This window comes from Ambystoma mexicanum, chromosome 10 (assembly GCF_040938575.1).
Source record: "Ambystoma mexicanum isolate Mex_15411 chromosome 10, UKY_AmexF1_1, whole genome shotgun sequence".
Taxonomy (NCBI): Eukaryota; Metazoa; Chordata; class Amphibia; order Caudata; family Ambystomatidae; genus Ambystoma; species Ambystoma mexicanum.
Window position 1 is genome coordinate 1,307,776,948 of NC_090932.1, and position 13,759 is coordinate 1,307,790,706.

At 46.5% G+C, this 13,759-nt stretch overlaps 1 long non-coding RNA gene across 1 annotated transcript; it reads right to left on the reverse strand.

Annotated features, from left to right (window-relative positions):
* Positions 1–5,174: 5,174 nt before the first annotated feature.
* Positions 5,175–12,813, reverse strand: LOC138492294 (uncharacterized). Its single transcript, XR_011276179.1, has 2 exons — positions 12,598–12,813; positions 5,175–6,341 (listed from the first exon to the last, which is right to left on the reverse strand). It is a non-coding gene; the product is annotated as an uncharacterized lncRNA (long non-coding RNA).
* Positions 12,814–13,759: the final 946 nt, after the last annotated feature.

A 13,759-nucleotide genomic window follows, 5' to 3' on the forward strand; every position in this document is an offset into this window, starting at 1 on the left:
TAATACTTCGACTGAGATCATTAAGTTCAGCTAAATTTGTTGGATCTTTGGAAGATTGTGACTAAATGACTACCAAGCTGTGGGAGTAAAGGGATGAGTACTAGCTCAACTACCTTCTCAGCCCAACACTACTAGTAAAACAGCAGTGTTCTCAATCATACATGTGAAACAGGCAGAGCTTGACTGGTATACCTCTGCCGCCTCTTTTGGTAACGCAAGCGGAGGGCAAGCTATATCTTTAGGAGGGGTATGAGCTGATAACCCAAACAGTGTCAGTACCAGAATAAAAACATGTCCAATCAAGGTGTTATCAAAATAGGCACTTTAACAAAGCAATAAAAGGCAATCACCTAACTAAAAACACTACAGACCCACTCCTGTAAGAGAAACACAGAGAATGCCGACCTTTGATAAGAAAGAGCACTTTGGGTTGAAAAGCAGGGGTGATCAGGCCAGAAGACTTCACCAGCAACGTCAATGTTCACTGATATGCTCAATAAGGGAAAAAAGGAGAGGACTGAAAAGTCACTAAGGTCCCTTAAAGTAGACAAGACGGACTGTGCATCCTCAAAACACCTTCCGTTATTGTCTTGGATGCTCGCCTGAATCAAGCCAGACTTCTTGGTGCTTTTATCATGATTGAGCCAATGGTGAGACATTAGAGTCGTGCATCAAGTCAGTTCGATGTGCGGGCTTTCTCTAAGTTGAGTATATTCTAGACAGGAGATGTAGCGGCTTCCAACTGTAATTAACATTGTATCAAATGTTGATGGCCTAAAATAAACTGACAGAAAGCCTCTCCAAAGGAACAAGAGAGAGGCATTGCCCAAAGGAGTTTGCTTTTTGCGCATTTCTTTTGCTGTTGTGTTTAAAGAGAATGTCATGAAAAAGTTGAAATAAACGTGCACCCACCTTAGAACATTTGATTTTTAATAGAACAACAGAACTGCAACAATTTCAAAGTTTCTTTTCAATACAGTTTATTGTAAATACCAAAGCACAAGGGCAAACATTTTGGAGTGCCATCACTTCTAAAAGAGAGGATTATGCAACATTCCAAGAAATATCAGGCCACAAAATGCAAGTAAATCAGTGCAGTGTTATATTTTGGCCGAAGCATTTGGAATATGTCATCAACATTCAAACCCAGCCCGGGTCCCAAAACACCAATTCTTGCAACTCTGAAGCTTAAAAATAACTGGATTTCTTAACATGTCCTTTAACTTGGATATCATGTGTAGAGAAAATATATTTGCAATCAAAATGATATTCGTATTCAATTACCATCTTTACTATTTGTTTGGAAGTACAAAATGAAGTACATTTTAAAGCCTACTGCAGACATATGCGATAACCTGGGACTTAGCATTTCCAGTGCTAAGTACAGAAAATATAAATTAAACATGTGTAGGATAGAAAACTGTATATCATTTCAATGATGCATTTGCAGGTGTTCATTTTCAAAGATATATGGTGAGAGGTAGAGTCATACAGGAATTAACAATTAAAGTTCTCATTTATGTGGCTATACCTGTAATTCCTCTGGAAACACACTGCATGTAGAACTTGAAGTTAGCATAGCCCAGACATATTTCCGTTGTTAAGGGGCATTTGAAGCTGTTAAAAAGGGGGATTTTAACCCCTTTGAAGATTCACATCCACATTCACAGCCCTAACCCAGCACAGGATTCACAATTACAAAACATGAAGAGTACATAGAAAGGCCTTGGTGGTCTGTTCAAGCCATTTCTCAAGAAATACAAATACATCCACTGCCAGATGTCACAAATGGATTTGGGCTCACAGCTTCAAAGGGCGTGTCATTAATTGAGTCCAGGGCCCTCATAAAAACTCCATTAGCCCAGATTTAGGGAAAGGTTATTGAATTGTATACACATCAAAAATACCTTCTTTTACACACATTGATAGCATGACAAAAGGAGCATGTAAGGGATGCACTGCCATTGCCACCTGCAGTAAAGAATAGCAACTACATTCTACCAATATGAACAGAAAGTAACATGAGGAACATTTTAAATCAGATTTTAACCAATAATCTCTGCAACAATGCAGGTTCAGTTCCACATGAAACAAAGTGTGTTGCAGCATGGCGGCTCCTGAGTGAGCTCCGATAGTAATCCTTACATCATGCAAACATCCTGCCGCTCCTGTGAGAGCATAAAGCTAGAAACTTGAGGCACTCACAAAGAACAGCATGTGAGAGGCAGAAAAAAGTGCTCATGCCTGCCGGGGGGGCTGGGCACACCTGTGACACCAACGGATGGAGACTGTGATCTCTATGTAGGGGTTTATAGTGAAAATGTCGAATGTAAAAAATTCGAATGACAAAATCTCGAAAAAAAATCTTGAAAAAAAAAAGTCGAATTTTTTTAATGACGTTTTTCATTCGAAATTTGGGGGTTCCCCGCCCAACCATCTTTTTTTCCCATTTTTTTTTATTCCCGGACACCAAAATAAATATATAATTTTAAAAAACGGAATTCGACTTTTTTTTTTAGATTTATTTTTTGACATTATTGTTATTCGACTTTTTTTTTGAGATTTTGACTGGCCACCCTATGTAGGATCGAGGCAGACCCTCTGAGGAGGCCCTCACGGACCCCAGGCAGGGAAGCAGGGCTAGCATGTCAGCCAGGTCAACAGAGACCAGTGGGTCATGGCTCTGCAAGGTCTGGGCCTCTACAGGCGCCCATAACACATTGGACAGCTCGCTGGGCAACATATGTTACCCGCACAGCAGAGAGGTGCTCTAGTGAGTGGGTTATAACCATGGAAGCAACTGGCCACTAGAGGCAGTCATCACATATCGGACAGCCCATTAGGGCAGCCCTAGTCTATCTACACAGCAGAGGGGAGCGGGCCAGCCGTAGCTCTGGAAGTGACAGGCCATCACGGGTGGCCACAGTATATTGGTCAGATTATTGGGTCAGCAGCCATGGCGGGCTTGGTGGGACCTGTGTCGTCCTTCAGGACCAGGTGCAGTTAGGTATACAGAGGACAGACCACAATGCAGCTCCAGGTGGCAAGTGGCTGAGGAGACTGTCAGAAGACAGGGAGGACCACCCGGGGGTCAGGGGACCGGAGTTGAGCAACAGAAAGACTGCAAGAGTCCCTGGTGGAGCCGAGGCAAAGGGCACTCAGTGGAGCCTCAATACATCTGATGGAAGCCGGGGATGCAGAGGTAAGTAAAGGTATCTCGAAGGGGAGCTCTGGTTGCCCGGCTGGGCACCAGGGCATCAGGATGGTGAATGGGGATATAAACCAGCGTACACTGGCTTTTGATGGGCAACAGACTGGGAAGAAAGCCAAGACACTGGAGGACCATTCTGCCCTTTTCAGAGGGTCCAGAGGTACGGATGGGGCAGCAGGAGGTGCAGACTTGGAAATGAGGGAAATCCTACTGCACCTTAAGGAAGGTATAGGAAAACTGGACACCCTCAACACTAAGGTGGACCTGATACAGCTACGGCTTGATAAGCATGGGCGTGGCTCAGTGAAGTGGAGAATCGAATTTCAGGCCTTGAAGACACAGCAGCAACAATCCTGTCAAGGCGGACGGCCCTAAAAACAGCAGTTAAGGTTATTACGGCTAGGAATGAGGATCTAGAGGGCCGAGCGAGACATGATAATATACACTTGGTGGGGGTCTGGGAACAGCAGGCGACGGGCAGCAGTGATGACTTTGTGGAAAGGCTGTGTGTCACTTTTCAGGAAGGAAGAGCTTTCACCAATGTTCATTGTGGAATGGGCCCACAGAATCCAAGAACAGCGCCCTGTGCCAGGGGCCACTCCCTGTCCCATAATTCCAAAACTACTCCATTACAGGGACCAGGATGCAACCCTCGGGCTGTCCAGAGAGAAAGGGGATCTCCCCTACGATGGATACAGATTTCCCCGGATTTCTCGGCTTCAGTGCCAGCAGCGAGGCCCCCGATTGGGGGAAGAGGGGTGGGACGAGGGGCAGAGGGGTGGGACGAGGGGTGTCCGGACAAGTTGGGGTGGTTGTTTGGCAGGGTGGGGGGGGGAGGAGAGAGTGGGGCGGTAAAGTGTTGGGGGTTCATGTTGTGTTTGGGGTGCCCACCTACTTGCAACTACCGGTAGGACATCACGGTATGGATTGGAGGGTCAGTATAGGGTAGGCTGCCCCTGGAGGCAGGGACCAAAACTACAATACACTGAATGGCTCCAAGCTGTGGTGGGTGGGAGGTAGATAGAGGAAAGAGCTTTAAGGGGACCACCTGGAACATTCAAGGAGGCCATTGGTTAGGAAAGTCCTCCTATATATGAGGCACCACGACATAAAGGAGGCATTTCTTCAAGAGACACCCTTGACGGCTTTGTGGGAAGAGTAGGTGGGCGGTGCAATGGGGGTGCCATAGATATTTTTCATCGTTCTCCTCTTATGCAAGGGGGTGGCTGTACTGATTCATAGCTCACTTACGTTTCGCCTATCGGAAGTGGCTGAAGACTCTCAGGGCAGAGCGCTACTGCTTACGGGATATGTGGAGGGGCTGACGGTTTCTCTTTTAATAAACAAGTATGCTACCAACGCAGATGACCCAGGCTTCTTTGAGTGGGAGGCGTCCCGCCTATCTCAGACGGCGGACTCCCTGATCTTCTGGGGGGAGACTTCAACACTGTGCTAGAGGAGAGTCTGGACAGGTCCAAGGGTAGAGCTCACTGCCACCTTCAGACCGTATCCATTCTGGACTTCTTTGACATTCTTGACTACAGGGTCATTTGTTTTAACTCTTCCATAGCTGGGGGGGCATGGAAGGAGCAGTGTCATAGGGTTGTACTGGGGTGAATATGCTTACAATTGACATGTGATGGGAACAGCCGGACATGTGAGGTTGTATCGGACTTTACCCAGCATAAACCGGCAGTACTCGGACGATCGAGGCGGCAGCTGGCTTAGCATTGGGGCTTCTGAGGCTTTAACTTCATATGATGACTAAAGACAAAGTATGAGGATTTGCCTGATATAAAATGACACCATTTGGGTACACGAGCCAGCAATTATCATACACTGAAGTGTTGCCATATTATGAATAGGCCTGCTTTTTGTGTTTAATACGATGAATAAGTAGAGCTGTACTCAATGCCAAAAAAGGGCTGTCCAGAGATAGTAATGAGAAAAGGAAACCGATGGGTGGGAGGTAAAAAAGAATAGATTTATTTCGATCTTTTCAGTAACATAATATAATATTCATTAAGCTTATAGTAGAGAACGACGCATTAGATGCTGTATACAGAATCAAACCGTTTTCTTCACAAGGTTACCTTCTCTGAGCCAACGCATTCCTGAACACATCCCAGAAAAGTCAAAAAAGGAAATCGCAGCTCATTCTTATCGTATCTTGTATTTCTCCTTCATCAGCCTTCTAGGTACTTTCCTCTCCCTATTCTAACACTCTGTTCGCCAAGAGTTGTGTACTCCCTTGTTGTGTCCCAGAGGCTCAACACCTTCTCACTTATCAAAGGAAAAACCTAACTGCCCCCCTCCCCCCTCCCGGCATGAGGGTCGCCTGCATGCTGAGCCTTTTTGGACCATATTAATACTGGGGAAAGTAAAAACGATAGGTCATACAATTGAAACCATGGAGCCAGAACAGGCATCTGAAGTGGTCGAAGTGCTGGCAGTACATTTTGCAGAGATGTGGACTTGCATGTCTGGCCGCGCTGCCAAATGCTAGAGTCCACAGGGCACAAATGAATTCCCGCAGAGGAGACCACAACAGGGATAAGATAAGGTGTTGAGTCCCAAGGTGGCCAGCCTTGTTGCAATGAGGACATGTGGAGGACCCAGTCCTTCATTCAGCGGCTCCACGTGCCAGACCTTCTCTCCGTCAGCCGCCACGCAGACGCAGGTTCATGTAGATGGTCCCCCCAGGGGCAATGTTGTACTCTCCAAGCTTCTGGCGATCCTCCAGCTGCTTTGAGTCGTAGCTGAGCCAGAACTGAGATACCTGGACTTTTTCCTTCTCATAAATCCTCCCCTTGAACTCACTCACAAGTTCCGATGGTTTGATGGTGTACGGGAACTTACGGCCCTTGTCTGTCATGAGAAACACCTCGAAGGAGGCATCTTCCTTCACAACCAGCAGCAAAGTGTCCCCCGGTGAGAGATTATACTCGGACAGCCGCGCTGAATCCTGCAGCTCCACATATCCATTTTTTTGTGACCCCAGTTTCTGCTGGTGTGCGGGCACCCCAGTCTTTCTGGCCACCTCTGCTTTTAGAGTAGAGACGGCCATGGAGGGATTGGCATCCAGGGTGTAGACAGCCCCTGTCAGGAACTTCACGTTCAACTGCATCACCTGGGGAAGTAAAGAGGGAAAGGGTGTCAACAGGGCACACAAATTACCTGTCATCTGTTGCAAGAATTACTCACACCTTCTATCCTAAGGAGCCCAAAGACTCATGTTGAGATCTACCTCCAAGAGGGATGCAATAGTGGCATGTGTGTGCCCTGCAGGCAAGCAGAACATCTGCACACACAGCCTTATCCACACCTGCCTATGGAGTGTCTTAGGAGATGCCTCCCCATCCCTAACCAGCAACCTCACCCCTACCCCACTCCTCTGCTAGTCTATACAGGACAGGGGTCTGTCATTTCTGGCTCTTCAGATGTTTTGTACTACAATTCCCACCAACCTAACCAGCATAGTCAATAGCCAGATATCATGGGAATTGTAGTCCGAACCATCTGGAGATCCAAAGGTTGCAGATCCTTGCTTTAGGAGATCAGCTACATCTCCTCACCTACCCATACAGTTGTTATAATGATTCAATTGACTTCCAATCTGGGCATGCTTCCTTCATATCAGTCGCTCTCCACCGATCCACAGAGCAAGCACCCTAATCCCTGTTAGCCACCTGTCTAGGCATCCCTTGGCCTTACATATTTGCTTACCAGCATTTTGTGTTTGTTTATTTATATATTGTTTTCAAGCATGTTGATGGTTAGGACCACCCTTTCCCTGTCTTTCTTCACTTTTCAATGTGCAAACTCACTCCCTGCGCTCAGCCATAAACGTTCTTTGTGTTGCCCCTGCCCCGCCCTGTTCTCCATCTCTCCACTGCTCATTCTCCTTTTTTGCTTCCTTTTGTGAGTTCCTCTATCTAAAGAACTTTGCTCCCTTCCTAGAGGGCACTTATTTCCTTCTCATCTAAGGACACACTCCCTTGCATTGCCCAATTATGCCTCTTCCCTACGTCACCCTAAAATGTATTCCTTTCTGCGTACTGCTGTTTCCTGATTCTATATTACCACGTTTATATCAAGTACTTTGGCACATAGTGCTGCATTACCACAATGAATACATACATTAATTTAACAATCAGGAAATGGCCTCAAATATAAGGGCTCTTTAAACAACACAAAGACTTAGAAGCTAATTCACAAACCTTTCCACGGGCATATGTGTGACATTCAGAAAACGAAGTAGCATACACTGCTTAAATTACACCTGATTTCCTGAAGGCGAAGCCCCAGTGCATAAGTGTAAGTTACACATGGGAATCATTGCCTTTCTGAATCATCCCTTAAAGCGTAATCTCTGTGCAAGAGGGAGATAATGAAGAGTCTTAGTGGGAGACATAGGCTCCCTTCTTCTTACACTCCCTGGAGATGGGTCACTACATTTTGGGCTTGTTGGCCGCTTTTAAGAGTACAGAGTGATGACCCTGGTATAGGCCAGGATATGCATCCTCCGGGTCTGCAGTTGTTTTGGACTATGACTCCAATGATCCCTCATCGTTGCCAGTGCTAGCTAGGGCTGATGGGAGTCGTAGTCTCAAACATCTACAAAGCTAAAGGTTGCAGATCCCCGGTATTCGTTATCAACTTGATCTACCCTAAAATAAAAAACTGCTTCGACCGCACCTACCTGGCATGAGAGGCAGGGATCGGGAAAATACTCTGTAGGGTTCAGCAGTGATAAAAACTTAAATTTACTTTTGAATTTGATTAATTTGGCTGGACTAAAAGAGGGAGAATCATGAATTATAAAACCAAGGTCTCAAATAGAAGTGGCGTGGGGTGTACACTCATTGTCGAAGGATGGGCCGGATCCATGTTGGGTTTTCAGGATACCCCTCATTAATATTCATGAGATATATTTGCATACAATGGCCCTAAATGTATGCACATTTTTCCTAATGAATATTAATGAGGGATATCCTGTAAACCCACCAGGATTCCAGTCCTCGGGGCCCGGAGTTGGACAACCCTGGCTAAAGCCTAGGATGATCGTCAAGATGAGAAAACTCAGTTTTTGCAGTGGCTTAAAAAGATCCCCCCACACAAAGGAACTCATCCCTTCTTTAAACGTTGTGGCATTATTTGGACCCTTCGCTGAATCTAGCAAGATCCACAAGAGGAGAAAGTACCATTTATATCGTCTGTCAAACCTGGCCACTCAGCAGTAAAGTCATCGAGGCAGGGCTCAGTAACCCGGACGGTGAGTGGAGCAGAGTAATGCCATGACCTCACTGTCACTTACATAACTCACTATGAAAGAAGCTGCCTCAGATTGCTAGACATGCCTCTTCGCTGGGTGGGGGGAGGCACGACAGGATTCCAAAGGTGTTGTTTCCTTGTGAAGCACTTTCATTTTGTATTTCTTTCCGTGAGTATCCTTTTCTTTAAATGTCTAAGTAGCCTTCAAGGGTAAGTGGGCAAGGCTTGGGAGCCAGTGGTATATTTAAGGCAAAGGCCCTAGGGGCAAGATTGACCGAGGGCACTGGGTAGGCAGAGTTTAGGATGGGAGGAGTTAATGGCTGTCACAAGGGGGACATTGATGAACTTTAGGGACTAATGTTCCATGTATTTCAAGTTCCCTCTGTACACCTATACTGTCTAATCACTCAACAAGTATAGCTTATTAAACCCTTGTAGAATTCTAAGGATAAAAAGTGCCAGAGTAATGGTCACTGCCATTTACCTGTTAACCTCACTAAGCACATACCATTGCAAATGGTTTGCTGCTCAGACTGTTAAGGTAAGACCTCAGTGGGAGGCCCTGTGCAGCCCAGGCTCTTTGCCTTTAATGTGAGAGAGTCAAACATTGGTAGCCATTGGACTGGGCTGTAGGGTTAGGTGTGAAGGGCTATTGGTGAACGGTTAGTTGCGAAGGGCTGGAGGAGAAGTGTTAGGAGTGAAGAGTTGAGGTTTAGGGATGAAGTATTAGGAGTCACATGTTATGGGTGAAAGAATATAGTAGGGTGTTAAGGGTGAAAGCTCAGGGGCAATGTATTGGGGTGAAGGATTAGAGGTTAAGGGTCTGGGTGAAGGGTTACAGGTTGGGATGGAGGGTCAGGGGTCAGAAGCCAGGGGCAATGTTGAGGGGGGAAGGGTTCTGGTGACTTGGCTAGGAGCCAAGTGATTAGGGGTGAAGGGATAGGAATGAGGGGTTATTACGGAAAAATAATTGGTAGTGAAGGTTTTGGGGTGAACTATTAGGGTTTGAAAGCTATTAGTGAATGTCTTGGGGTAAAAGGCAAGGTGTGAAGGGAAAGGTGTATAGGGTAATAGGTGATTGGTTAGGAGTGAACAGAGAAGGGTTAGGGATAAGAGGTTGGGGTAACGGGTGAAGGATGTGGAGCCGTGAATATGGGGTAAATGAAAAAGGGTTAGGGGCAAGAGACTAGGAGTGAGGGTTTAAAGATGGCAGGTTGTAAGGCTGGAGAAAATGTTAGCAGTGAAGGGTTAGAGATAAAGGGTTGGGATAGAAAACTTGGGTTGACCTGCTGGTGAACATTTAGGTGTGAAGTTCTTGGTAAGCAGGAAGGTGGTTAGTGGTGATGGTAGCATTGAAATGTTAGAAGAAAGGGATGACAAGATGGAATAAAAAGTGAAAGGTAGCAGTAAAAGGAAAAATATAAGCAGACCATTCACTTGTAACGATTGTGCTCTCACAACAAATACGTTTCTAAATGTGTAATTTTGAAATGTGCTGTGAACATTTCTAAATGCAGCTAAACGGGCACAAAATATAGCATTTTACCCATCTGGCCCTTATAATGAGTCACCATCAGAAGAGAGATAATGGAGCCGCCTAAGCATGCGCTGACTGAATGCAATGGACTGGGGACCACTTACATGGGCCATCTTGGACCCTTTGTTCATAATATGGACTCCATTAAGAGCCAGTCTTCTGATATTATTGCCTCCAATCTGAAAGGACTGCTGTGCACCTTGCACTCTATAGAATATGGCTGATTGTGCCTAAAAGCTGTCATAGTTAAAGAAACAATTAATTGAGTTTAGTGAATTCTGAATGTTTTGTATTAATTGTTTATTTTATTATATTGTCATTGCATTGTAACTGTATGGTATTGTGTATATGTTTCATCTTATTTATTGTCATCTGACTTTTAATATGTGTAAAGTTCTTTGAACTATGTCACATTCAATAAATAAATAAATATTCTAATAAACGAGTCCGTGCCAGTTGCTGACCTGCAGCGACCACAGCCCAAGTGGCCGGAACCTCACTAATCCGAAGGAACTCCCTTTCTGATTCCCAGTAATGACTTTAGAAATGGAATTCTCTACAGTTTAAAATATTTAAGAGAAGCAAACATTCTGGGAAAAGTACATATTTGTGCCGCAATATTTCTTGTTTTGTTGCCGCAAAATGTGTAAATCAATGGCACTATATATCCGGGGGGGTCTGATTACGGGTAAAGTGTCAGGGTTAAGTGGAAAGTGGGGTGAATTTAGGGCGATGGGGTGGAGAGGCAAGCAGTTGTGGGTGATGGGTTGTGAGTGAAGGGTGAGGTGAAAGGAGTTAAGGGTGAAAGATACCGAAACTACTAAACAGGACAGATCTCGAGGGAGAAAGCCCCACGTTAAATCCACTTGGGAAAAAGAGTTGAGTAATGCAAACTGCCGCACCTCAAGGAACATGCTCTAAAGAGGAAAGGCACGGAGGGGAAAGGAGTTATGAGGAAATACACTCCCCGAATTAACAAAGATTCCTAGCAGAGCTGTGTGCGATGTGACAGGTGGCACAGTCCTGGCCCATCATTGTGACTGACCCCTGCCTCCCACCCACCAAACTTGGCAGAAAGTTACCCCAGTCTAGGAGTGGTGGTCAGCTCCATAGCAACTCTCTGAAGCAGGGGCGCGGGCAGCTTTCGGTGCTGAGGGCTATGGGGCGTGGAGGGGTGCACCAGCTGCGCTCTATGTTTAGTGGAGTGCCAGTTCTAGTGCCAGGGCCTGGCACTGTGCGTCCTAACCTTAACTGCTGGGCAAGGGGCGGGCTCTTCAGTGGCTGGGGCGAGTGCGGTTTCTTTTCTTTGGCCTTCTGGCTGTAGCTATTCACAGGGACGAGGGCTACATAGGGCAGCGGCATCTCCTCTATAACTTCCCAGGATGCCCTGGAAGCAGTCACGGGAGAGTCTATGCGGGCACCGCGCCAGAGCCAGAAGGAAACCGGTGGCACCCAGGTATCAGGGAGCGCCCGGCTCATTACACTACATGCATGTGACAGCAGGCGAGTCGCTTCCACGAAGCACCCAACACATGGCAGACATGCGTGTACTTGCCAACATGACCCATTCTAGTCTGTAGGTGATTATACAGTCCTGGTGGTTTTTCTTATTTGCTTTCTGGGAATTGTAGTCACACTTCGTCCATTTTAAAACTCGGACAAGTCCCAGAATGCAAAGAAAAAAACCAGGACTGGATAAGCACCTTCAGATTGGAACGGGTCATGTTGGCAACTATGCATGCGTTGGCACTAGTTCGTTCTTGACAAATCGGGGTGAGGTTGGGGTGATGGGGACGGGCAGGACAGGAATATTTTCGTTGCAGATGTAAAATACTTCGTTCATCTGTGCTTGTGTGCTTTTTCACTGTCTGTACTCAGCATTGGACAAATTACACCCCCACGCAACACACAGCTGATATGAACAGTGTTGCAACCAATGGCGTTGCTAGGGGGGGCTGAGGGGGCTATAGCACCTAGGCTTTTGGTTGTAGCCCCAGATAGAAGCTCAGGGGTTACGACCAAAAAGGCTAGCTACCCCTCCCCCCCCACGGTCCCCACATTTGCTTAGCCCCGGATCTTTTCCAGACCTAGCAACACTCCTGGTTGCAACCACTCAGAAATCACAGTCAATGCCCCCCTAATTTGCCAAGTGTAGGTTGCTTACAGGGATCCTGTGGCGTTAAATGAAGCACACCTGGACAACGAAACCTACTTGACACGATCGATTGCCTTCGCTGATGTATATTCGGGGAAAGTGCACGGTGCAAGCTAGACAGCTCAGTGGGTTAAGCACCTGCCACTGACATACGTTTGGTCTCAGGTAAAAAACGCGGCAATACGTTTAATCCTTCCGAGGGCTATAAAACGTGTGCTTTTTTCGATTGTGTAGTAGTAATGTGAGAATATAAACGGACACTGTGTGAAGCCATTTGGGGAATGCGCTTCACAAAGAACCCGTGGTATTATACGCTGTAAGCAGCTCTCCCTGAGTTCAAACTACTAAAACAAGGGTCGCTCGCAAAACGCACAACCGCTTTACCTGTCGCCAGTGAAGATGGTTGGTTAAGGAACTTACTGTTTCACGGGCTCTTGGTTCTTTTACAGAAAGCGAATCGCCGTCTCTCACTCCCCCCGTCTGCCTCTGGCTGCAGTCTCTCCGTGCTGTTTTAGTTCTTGATCAGCACTCTGCATGCAGTCTCCCGGCGGTCTATAGGAGCACTCTGCCGTCTCCCAGCGTTACATCTGCGCTCTGCGGTGTCCCGTTATATGGCAGGAGGAGGCACAGGGCCCTGTGACGTTGCATTGTTTGTGATGATGCTCCGTGAAGAAACCGAAACTGATCTCCGCAGGGAAAGGGAGTTTCGCTTTCCTTCTCCCCCCCCTGCGCGCTCTCCCGACTGCCTCTTCCTTGTGTGGGCACTGCTCTGACTCAGTAGCACTCAGTGCTGCCGTAAATGTGTGCCAATCATTTGGTACTGCCACTTTTGGGTAATGGAATTACCACCAGTGTTACAGCTCAGTCTAAAGGGGAGGTTGTAACTCCAGCAACCTTCACTTCACATAACACAATCATCAATTCTACTGCCTGGAATTACCGCTCGGGGTAAATATGCAAAATCCCCATGAAGTCCTATGGAACCAGAAAATAAGAATTAACACCACTTTACCACCAGCGTGATTGGTCAAAGCGCTGGTGACTCCTATTAAAGATGCCACTTGGAGGAGCTTCCCCTTCTCTCTCACCCCAGTGCCTGCAACCACAAAAAAGGCACCCACCCCATATCATTCATAAGGCAGAGAGAGATTAGTTTTAGGGAACGGGCATGTTTTTGTTGGGTCAGGGCAGGGTCATTTGGCCATAGAAGCTGTAATATTCATAAGTATGTGATAATTTTCGGTTGTGGCGTTAAGGCAGATTACGGATGGGAAACAGAAAATGAAAGTGGTGGAATAAATGTAAGTACAGTTTGGCGATTGTCAAAAGGAGGGCAAAGTAAGGGTAAATGGTCCCAGTGTGGGCAGACACACCTGAAAAGGAAGGAACAGAGGAAAGGGATGAAATAATGCCCAAGGGAAGGACAGAAAGAGCCAAGTGCAGGGAAAACAGAAGAAGGCTGGGAGAGAACTGCAGAGAAACAGGAGGAGGCAGTGTGACAAATCAACTTCCGGGGCACCAGCAGTCCAGGGATGAATATCAGTTTCTAAACCATCAATCAGCCCCACACCTCTAGTACACC